At 37.4% G+C, this 9,150-nt stretch overlaps 1 protein-coding gene across 2 annotated transcripts in view; it reads left to right on the top strand.

The window, feature by feature from the left end:
* Positions 1 to 2,434: 2,434 nt before the first annotated feature.
* The window catches only part of LOC134661351 (frequenin-2), a 190,313-nt gene continuing 183,597 nt past the window's right edge, over positions 2,435 to 9,150 (top strand). For both annotated transcript variants that reach the window (XM_063517388.1, XM_063517389.1), the window contains exon 1: positions 2,435 to 2,840. The gene's annotated coding sequence lies outside the window, so the exon portion shown is untranslated. The remainder of the gene's footprint in view (positions 2,841 to 9,150) is intronic.

The raw sequence follows: 9,150 nt of genomic DNA, 5'->3' as shown, positions 1-9,150 counted from the left end.
TATTTTTCTCAAGAAGCCGAAGGTGATAATGATCGTAAGTAAATAATTGTTAGGTATTTTCATTCGCATCGCTTGATAGCACTTTGTGCAATGCGTGAGGGAAAGAGTAATATAGTGAACGAGAGTTATTACTAGTTATCCTATTGAAGCAAGACGCAAATCGGAGTGGTTTCTATTCTTACATTTCAGACAAAGTTTTTCATCACACTTGCGAAGAAACACAAACATTGAGTCAAAACATCTACCTAAATATTAATTATTAATTAATTAATATATAACTATATAATAACTACTTTCGCGTCGGGGGCAGCCCGGGACGGATTTTAGTTGGTATTTGTTTTTTATATATTTAGTTTGTATTTACAATATTTAAGTTTTTATATTTCATTCATATTTAATAAGAACAATTTGCAATAGGACAATATTTTTCTATTACAGTAAAATGGAGTGAGTAGGTGCAAAACTGACATTCAAACCTCGACAACATTTTATTTTTACATATGCAAACTGAATGGTGTATATACATAATAAGTGTTCCGGACGTTTGTATTTTAGTTTTTATTTTATTTTGGGTAGTTCCATTTCATAACTTTGACGATGAACAGGAAAACCCACCTTATCCCGTAGTCCCTCGTATTTGGGGTGAGTTGGGTTTTCATACAAAGGTGATTTTGGAAGATTGTTGGATCGTTTTTTTTTTAATTATGAGTATTACTATAGCTCCATTTTAAATTGGAATACATTATTTTTGTAGCAGTAGCCTTAAAATCCCATCTCACCCCCTTTCATCCCTTCTCTCTCCATTCATAACCCAACTCTCCCCGCGAACCCTACTCACCCCATTTTACGGTAGTTTCTAACTAGTTGCTCAAGAGACAGAAACAAAGAGAATTATGCCAATTTTCAATTTTTCAACCCTAAGGGCTGAAATAACTTAACTTTCTACCTGCATCACAGACAAACAATGACCCACTTTCAGAGCTTGAATAATGAAAACTGTATATGTATCTGTTGTCGCTAGCTAAAAAAATTGCTATACGCAAGTAATTTTATTAATATATCGAAGTGGACTATAAAACATGCTCTTAAGCCTCCAGACTCCCAATACGGCCCATATTATATTTAGGCCCATTATGAAGCGGGAGGCCCTATTCAATAAATAAAATGACGCAATGCAGTACTTCCCTTTGATCGGAATACACACAGGATTAACGTTTAATCGTTTAGTATTCAAATGACTTCCCACTTCACAACACATTCGGTGACCGAAATTAAATATCTTCAGATTATTTGACAAAATATGATTGAGCCTGCTGTGCTATCTACCGCGAAAACCGAAATTCGCAAAGTGCGGGGATCTTTCTTCTTTACTCCAATGAAGTCTTAATTAGAGAGACAGATACCCGCAATTTGCGAACTTCTACTTTAGCGGTTATAACCCTGTTGAGCTTTCCGGCGGTAAAAATCTTCAATGCGGTTTCTTGCATTTTAAATAGCAGTACCTAACTAAATTCAAAATGATTTAATTCTATAATGAAAGTGTTTGCTATTCTAAGTTCAAAATTTACTTCTTGTATATTTAATCAATGATTCTAAAGCTTTGTATACTTTACAGCGGCCCTAATTTTCGCCTGAGTCTAACTTGTCATCTTTCCACCTATCTAAAAAGAATAACATATTCGAATAACATATATAACAACTAAGACCGTTTATTAACTTTAAAGAATATTTACTTACTTACTAAATATACCTGTGTACCTTTTCGTTTAAGAAAAAATGAAATTAATGGTACCTAGAAAAAAACTAAATCCTTTCAAGAATCGTAACTGTTAAATAGTACATTATTGTCAAGGTTCGGAAGTAGCTACTTGCAGACTGAGGATTCGTTTTAAATGGACGACCTTGGGAGTCCGTTTAATTGAATCCGAAGCCAGCAAGTAGCCTTCCAGCCGAGTCATATATAGTGCTTTTCTCAAAAATGGTGCAAGAAATAGAAATATTTTACAGAAGCAACGTTCTAATTTTCACAGAAAAAAGTAAAACCATTAAAAAGATTAGCTTGCCGCCTTTAAAAAAAAAGAAGTGTATTTTTCTGCTGAAAATACGCCAACGTATTTGAGACACCTAAATAGTCGCGGTAACAACATTATAATAATAAGTGCTGATCATCTGTTTGGCTGTTTAATGGACCTATGCCTCCATTTAATATGGCTATTTAAAGTTTTAAAAAGTTTGGAACTCGTTAAATAATGGAATTTGTATGCATCATTGCAGTCCCCAAATCGAGACTGCAATGTTTTTAACTTTTTAATTTTATTGAATGACCATGCATAAACTACGCACTTCGCGACCTCGTCCATTTTTGTGAAAAATACATGCGTACCTACCTATAGTAATTGTGTCTTATGTTCGGCGCGGGCGTCTTAAACGTGGACACTGCAGCGTCTGTTTGTGAGAGCGCTTGCGCGAGCTTTATGTAACGCGGGCTGATCTGAAGCGATCCGTGGACTAGCGACCGCTAGGAAACTTTGCTCATTCATCTTTTCCCTAAAGACGGGGCGAGGGGTCCGGGCCGCGCTGCGCTACTCCGCGCGTGTTACGTAACTGTGGCAGAGGGCCGGAGGGCGCCGCTACTTCTACTCCAGCCTTACCCGCGAGCGGTCCCGTGGACGCGAGCCGCACGTATTCGCGCCCTCGCCGACAGTTGGCGCGCCGCGACCCCGGTTCGACATCAGCCACGCTTCGCGCCTAACGCACTGCGTTCTCTCTTTGTTCTAACTTACCGCGATACCGCTCTTATCTTGAATACCCTACTTTTACTACACTTCACGACTGAACCGGTAAGACATTTGTTTACAAAAAATCTTAACACTTTCACTATTCCGCTCCGCAACATGTTATATAACGCTCGATCATTGTTTTGGTTGCTTACGTCTTTCATCTTCCTATGATAATAAAATCTGCATTGCGAATTAATTTGTCTTTAGAAGATGTAAAAGTAATTTTTAACTTTATGGACAGGTAATTTAGGTAGGTAATAGATACCTAATAGGTACCTAATATAGATGTCGGGCTGTTATAAACCTGTTGTTTTTTTAGTTAGGGAACTGACGACATTCGGTGTATACAATTTTTAGTTATTTTAAGGATACAGAATGTTTACAATAAAAAGAACCAGAAAGGTTATTGGTAACTTGTGTTAGCGGAGGAGTACGTCTCTCCCGCGGGGGTGCCACAAGGCTCCCAAGGGCCTTTTTGCTTTGTTATGGTCGGCAAACATGCACTGATGTTGCAGTCCGTCCAATTGCTTTTCACACATTTTGATACACTCGATTTTATTTTATGTAAGTTTGTTTTGGGGCATCTACATTTTAAAGGGTGGGTTACCTTTGGCGGTCGTCACTTAATTATTTCGATTAATTGAAAAGGCTGCTCTAAATAAAAACCATCCATTTAAGCAGTTATAGGGTACTCTCGCCGGCTACAGCGCGCATATATCCGTGTTCATTGGACAGTTATCGTTACAGAGTTGAGTTATGGAAGCAGGGTTACGTAGCTACGGGTGCTACGGAGTCTCGTAGCCGGGCTCGGACTGTAAGTAGTCGACGTGAAAAACTGTATTTCATCGTTAGTTTAAGCTGTACATACGACTTTATTGATAAAAGCAGTTCTGCAGGGTTAAGTGTAATTTTTGCCGTCCACCCGCGGTCCGTGATTAATGTGGTTCGTGCGTACGCGTCCGTCCGCGGCGCACGCTTTGGTATATGAAGACAATAACACTCTAGGTACACTAATGTGTAACGGAAGCTAATCGTGAGGTGTAAGGGATGTAATTTAAATTGATGTAGAATGAAGAATGGGGTAGCCGTATAATTAATTTAGCAGAATAAACATTTTCATGTCATAAGTAGATACCTAATGTGTAGCACGATGTGTAGATTTTATTGAAGTGAAAACTTCTTTAGCGGCGCTGGTCACTTTTTGAGGTGGGGAAAAATGATAAACTCGAGACAGCGTAAGGCGATCACGTGACCGTAAGGTGGCCACTCATAATTTAGATGGCATTTAAATAAATAAAGAAAAACTCAATGTTATTTGACATTTATGTTGCGGACTCCTTTTCAAGACTCTTTACCTATGCTCAAATAATTTGACGTTGTCATGGCAGTATGTAAATAAACATGTCAATGAAAAAGTGTGATCTTATTTGAGAATGATAATAATATATAATAAATAAATAGAATACCTCCGCTAAAAGTATGTATCGTGTTACCGGGCGTCGGTAACATAGTGAGGTGAGTTTTCACTTCTATCGGCACTCCCGGAGTGCAACCGTTGTTGCTTGTTATCTATCGGTATGATCGGAGTGCCAACGTAATGAAGAAATCTTTATTTTCCACAAACAAACTCACCATTCCACTTTCATTTATATTAAGGAATAATTTAATTATAAAAGCCTGAATTACTTATTTCGTTTTTTTTTAATTGTAGTGTTGCCGCGAATATTTAGTAGTTACTTTTACGAATACGAATAATGCTTTCTGAATATTATACGAATACGATTTAATGTGCAAACTCAAATATGCAGTTGGTCCCCGTACACCAAATATAACTTTCTCATCCTAGAAGTAATACAAACGTTAAGTTTTCGGATTTTTTGCTTTACTTATGCGACATTTGTTCTTCATATTTTTCTGTAAACGGGAAGCACCCAAAAGGTTTTTGAAAATGTTTTTTTTGTTCGATCCAAAGGAATTTATTATTTTATTGCTTTGTGTTGTTTTACAAAATTTTCACAGTTTCAACGGGCAGTAGACTTGAGAATTTTATATGAATTTTTACTTGATAAGTAACTTCATGCGTACCGGGTAAAAATCATACCCACTCGAAAAGGTTGGTGGTGATGGTGACAGTTACCTATACAACGCATGTGTTTTTGGTTTCTAGCTGGTAGATTGGCATAGTTAGTGAATTTAATGGGAACTTTTAAAAATTGAGCACTGAAAAAGAAATACGAATACTTACCTGTTTTACATTCGGCGAATCCGAATAAATCCTTAAATACCAAATCGAAGAGTTGGATAGGATAAATCAGTCATAATTAATTTATTTGCTCTAGAGATACAGTGACAATAAACAAAACTCACATGACTCAGATAACAAATATTAACTTTTGTAATAAATTGACGAGTTTCAATAGATAAAATCGGCTTGGCTTGTTTAAAATTGCTCTCCGGGAACACGATTGGAATTGTTGGAGTGGATCTGGTGTCCGATACGGCATCGGCAGAGCGCGGTGAACTTCATGCCTCTCTCACAATTCATCAATTTGTGTTCTCGTATTTATACAACATATTTTAGGCGTTCAACCAAACATACCTATATGAAATAAGATCTTTTACGAGAAAAGTGTGATGATAATATTTTTATACGAGCTATTAGCCTTTGCGCCCCGGGAGTACTCTCGTACGTTATAACGTTTTGAGTCCAGTGGCATACTTACGCACTACGCCGTAAAATTTCGTGAGTGTTGCACGTTTAGGTACCTATATATACATAGGTAATGCCGGGCCGAATGCCTTTACGTTTATATAAACTTTTCAAGTGCACAGGGAACATGACAGTATTTATTCAAATCATGGCAACTATTTTTCATGGGTATCTTATGCTTGACCTCCGATTAGGTATGTTGAAACATTAAAAAAATACTTACTTGAATTAAATTAAAATTAAACTTTAAAATACATATTAAATTTAATTATACCAAAGCATTCTGTTAACAACTGCTGAATGTCGCTATATTTAGATTTTTCATTATAATGACGTAGCTGGTTTCACCTAACAAACGTAGTCCCCTTTTTCCTCCCTGGATAATAGCATTATAAAAAATATTTTTATACCGTTTAACTTTTATTGCCCAACCTTTATTCGTCCGTCGTTTGATTTTCGATATTTTAACTTCTATAAGAATTAAGAGCGTTTAAAATCTACTAAAATAGTTGAAAACAAAGTTCAGTAATGAAATTCGGGAAATAACAAGGTGTATGTTTTTTTAATATCTTTTTATTTTATTTTTAGACAGCAAATTGGGGACTAGGAAACACTGGATCTTAAATCAGTCCGTGCGTCCGTTGTATTTATGTTCTCTTTCGTATTCAATCGCGGTATACATTTATTTATGCCTTGTTTTCCCAGAGTGGTGCAAAATCGATCTAGAGGTAAACATTAAAACTTTATATTCTAATCTTAGAATAGTTAGAATATATCGTCTAAGTTGACCGAATTGACACATTGAGAAAGATTTGTTTGGCAGATTTATTTGTCTCTCTATCCCAACCTATTTCTTTATTTATCAAGGGATTTTACGAGCGTCCTCTTTCTGTGATTTCATCCTTCTTGAAACTTTGTTCAAACAAGCCTATAGGTATAGGTCGTGTTTTGATTCGAAATTAATAAATATGATTTATAAACCAAAATGATAAAATAGTCCATAATAACATTTTTAACTCTAACAGTTCATATTTAGCACAGTAAACTCATTGCATTACGTACTCACTCATATTAAATTGTACCTAATCGAAAGTTACATTTGTCTCGTCGCGATTGTTGCTACTAGTCGCCAAATCGTAACGGAATGATACTATGTAAGTACATGTTAGTGTACCTACGTGTGTCACAAATATTTTTGGAACGCGCACGTTTCTAATCAGCTAATGGACTATAGCACACCTCATTTCTTGCGCAAGAATACTCGCGTACCTACTGAATATAGCGCAGCCTTACAGATTCTAAAGGTAGCTCATACAGTGGCTTCCTTTCTGAAAAGGAAAATTTTATATCAAAATAGCTGACGTTACTTTATTTAGCTATTCTATTTATGACTGGAATATGAGATGTGAAATTAAGTGATAGGTACTTTAGTATGTATTTACTAGTAGTTATTGATTTTTCATTTAACTCTTTTGTTATCAAGATTATCTTAGCAAGAAACTTATAAATCATTTGGAAATTTGGATGTGTGTGTTTTTGTAATACGTAAGTATATAAAATGATTATTTTTTATTTTCACAAAACGTACATTGTTAAAATAGTACTAGTAAGGTATATTCGCGTAATTCTGAATATTTACGATGTGGGACGTATCTCCGAAAATGGAGTAAAACGAGTAAGTTTGAATAATAGATGATTTTCGGAATTACTATCTATACATACAATAAAGCTGAAGAGGGTCGAAAGTCTGTACATGGAAGATATTCGAAAAAAAGTTGGTTGGGGATACTTAGAATCGATAACAGAACACGTTCCAACAGTTTGTAGATTTTTTGTCTGTTTGTCTGTTTGTCTGTTTATCTGTTTATTTGACCGCGCATCACGTAAAAACGGCTGAACGGATTTTGATGCAAACTTTACTAATCTGTCAAGAAAATCCCTGGCCCCATTTTAGGCTAGAAAAATTCAACCATAAAAGGGGGGGTAGCCACTACACTCAATTAAGTTATGTTTGCACCTGAATCTTATGGCGCTAACTTAAGAAAGTGGTGCAAACTTTTTTTTTGTGTATGTACTTTGTAAAAAAACCAAAATTTTTCTTACTCAATGTCAAACGTCTTTGCAAATACATACATATTAAATCACATTTATAGACAGGTCTATCGAGGGTCTATTGACAATAATTAACATTATGTGAAGTGGGTGGTTTGAAAATTATATGATGTCTACCCTAAACTTTTTCATACGCTTTTCGTCGGGTAGTTGCACAAATCTCAGTTTTGACATTTTGTTGGGACATCAGTCAAAGAGATTTAAATCACTACGTACATCAGTTAGCCGCGACCACGACCAGTGAAACCTGTGTCGAAACGTCGGTAAATAAAGGTAATAAAATAAATTTCGAGATAGGCCCATCTATTGAGTTAATATGTGTTCAAAACGCGAATTTTTTTAAATATTATATGTCTTTGTAAATGTCAAACAATTTGGGACTTGCATTTTAAACGCGTTACCATACCTTTCCGAAAAAATTCTCGCAACGTATTGAGGTTACAAGGTAGCACGGTCTCAGGAATCTGAGGAAGAATCGGAGACGTTCACGCAGTGCGAAGAACGGTTGACCGCTCAGCGGATTCGCACGAAAGACGCGCTCGACGGTAAGTACTGTGGTGCATCAGCGGGTACTGGAGAGAGTCGTACGTCTATACTTATCTACACATGCGCGGATTTTGGCGGAAATCGAAAGTGAACAGGCAGTATATACCTAAATCCATTAACACTGTCTTGGATGAAGGCAACGTCACAACAGACCCTCTGGAGTTCCTAAACTTATTGAGTGCTTCAGGACTCCCAGCACACACATTAACCTACATTAATACTATTGTTCTGTGTTTAAGCACTGACAGCCTGGACGCTTCGGGCGGAAGGCCCGAAGCGTCCAGGCTGTCAGTGCTACGCGGAGCTCGGCCTTCGGCCTTCGCACTTAGACATTTATACTATTGTTCTGTGATTAAGCACTAACATCCAGGACGCTTCGGGCCTTCGGCCCTATGCGGAGCTCGGCCTTCGGCTTTCGCATTAAATATCCACACCAAAATTCAACCATTGCGGCTGTGTCCCTGACATAGCCTCTCTCAATTTTTTCTATCAAAAAAATTCGCGCTCGCTACGCTCGCAAAAAGGCTTAACTTTTAAGGTTAAGCCTACTTTGATAAAGGTGGCATTCTGGGCACCCTACCGAGCGACTACTACTACGACTTAAGCATTGACATCCTGGACGCTTCGGGCCTTCGACCCTACATGAAGCTCGGCCTTCGGCCTTCGAATTTAGACACTTATACTATTGTTCTGTGTTTAAGCACTGACTTCCTGGACGCTTCGGGCCTTCGGCCCTACACGAAGCTCGGCCTTCGGCCTTCGTTGTTAGACCTCGTATACTATTGTTCTGTGCTTAAGCACTGACAGCCTGGACGCTTCGGGCCTTCGGCCCTACATGGAGCTCGGCCTTCGGCTTTCGCATTATTTAGATATCCACACCAACGTTTCACGTAAACCATTGCGGCTGTGTCCCTCATCTCTCAAGTTTTTTTCTATCAAAAAAATTTCGCGCTCGCTACGCTCGCGTTTTTAATACGATTTTAAGGATTAAGCCCTACTTTA

This window comes from Cydia amplana, chromosome Z (genome assembly GCF_948474715.1).
Source record: "Cydia amplana chromosome Z, ilCydAmpl1.1, whole genome shotgun sequence".
NCBI lineage: Eukaryota > Metazoa > Arthropoda > Insecta > Lepidoptera > Tortricidae > Cydia > Cydia amplana.
The sequence above is the reverse complement of the archived record's forward strand: the minus strand, read 5'-3'. Positions and strand labels throughout refer to the sequence as shown.